Source organism: Aplysia californica, unplaced genomic scaffold (assembly GCF_000002075.1).
Source record: "Aplysia californica isolate F4 #8 unplaced genomic scaffold, AplCal3.0 scaffold00850, whole genome shotgun sequence".
Lineage (NCBI taxonomy): Eukaryota > Metazoa > Mollusca > Gastropoda > Aplysiida > Aplysiidae > Aplysia > Aplysia californica.
In genome coordinates, this window is record NW_004798120.1 from 55172 (window position 1) to 56802 (window position 1631).

Sequence of the window (1631 nt, forward strand, 5' to 3'; positions counted from 1 at the left end):
TCTGCTTTGTCTCCACTTTCTGCCCCTACCCCCTCACCTCCTTTGCCCCCTCCCCAGATCTGGGCTCTTGACTATTTCTGCAGCCTGTCCACTGCTTCTCCGTCTCCTTGGCTCCTTCTTACTGCTGTCTTTCAGCCACACCCCTGATCTTCTGGTAGGAAAGATATACACCTGGCCTTTTCGGACAAGGGCGAAAAATCTTGGAGGTCCCGTGTGCAAGTAGTGCACGTTAAAGATCCCTTTGTGGTCCAAAATCGTTAAAAGTAGGCTTCGGCCGGCACCCGGGCAAAATTCAAAATTTTCTGCCAACTGAAAATATTAGTTGCGAACGCCGTAAAACACTTACCAAAAAAACCCCCCAAAAAAATGAAGAAAAGAGAGAAAAAAGAAGAAGAATATTTATGGGATTTTTTCTATTTCCTTTCAGTTTGTGAGTGATTCGAGTGTGGAAACTTCGGTAAAGGGACTGAGCTTGGACTTTTCGTGAGAGTTCCCTGAACTGATGGTTACGTCGTATCGTGGGCTTGTTGCACAGCACTGGATATAGCTTGTTTCATCCCTCCACGTCTTCGTTGATGAACAGGTAAGTGCATCGGAATATCGTTGTGTGGTGGTTTGATTGTTTTTGCTATACTGAGCAGCCGAATGGGTGGTTGAAGGGTGCTCTTGTGTGGTTTGCTCCTTCTTTCCTCCTTCTTTCCTATTTCTTTTCCTTCCCTCTTGTTGTTTCTGTGTGTCCGTCTTGCTTTTTCCCCAGCACTGCATGTCTGTTTTTGTATCGATGTGCCTCCGTTTATCCATATTAGTGGGTGGTTTCCGGGTGCTCTGGTGTGGTTTGCTCTTTCTTTCCTATATAAAATATCTATCGTCTCTGTCTCCTCTCCTTCTTTTTGTGTTTGTTACTCTAATCATCGGCACCTTATTGTGTTGCAAGTGCCGTAAAACACTTACACCCCACCCCCAGCTATCCTATCCATACGAACACAGTAACGGCATGGATTACTGCAATCTGTCCTAGCCAGGCTCCCTCACATAATCAAATCACCTTCTTGAAACTACAGTGCTTTCAAAGGGAATTGGCGCTATAGTTAATGTTCTGCGTAATGGTTGGTACTTAGGTTTAGGCTCTTCCATGTGGCATGCAGAAGGTGAAATCTGTTTTATCGAGAATCTGTCTTGTTGTCTTGGAGCTGTAATTGCTTGTGAGTGAGTACTGTATCATAATGTTACTTGTTTACATTGCTCTGACTGTTGCCGTGCCGCCAATGAACGCACGACTGGTGTTCTTGTTTGTTTGTTTTGGTAAGTGTTTTTACGGCGCTCGCAACTGCATAAGGTCATATGAGCGCGCGGGACACACCTAATAGGTTCAGTTGGTAGGAAATTTGGAATTTTGCCCGGCTGGCGGCCGAAGCCTGCTCTTATCGATTTTAGACCACCAAGGGATCTTTAACGTGCGCAACTTGCACACGGGCCCTCGGAGATTTTTCGCCTTTGTCCGAGAAGGCTAGGTGTAGATCTTTCCTACCTGAAGATCGGGGGCGTGACTGAAAGACAGCAGTTAGAAGGTGCCAAGGAGTAGAGGTAGAAAGGCTGCAGAAAGAGTCAGGAGCCCAGAGGAGGGGGCAAAG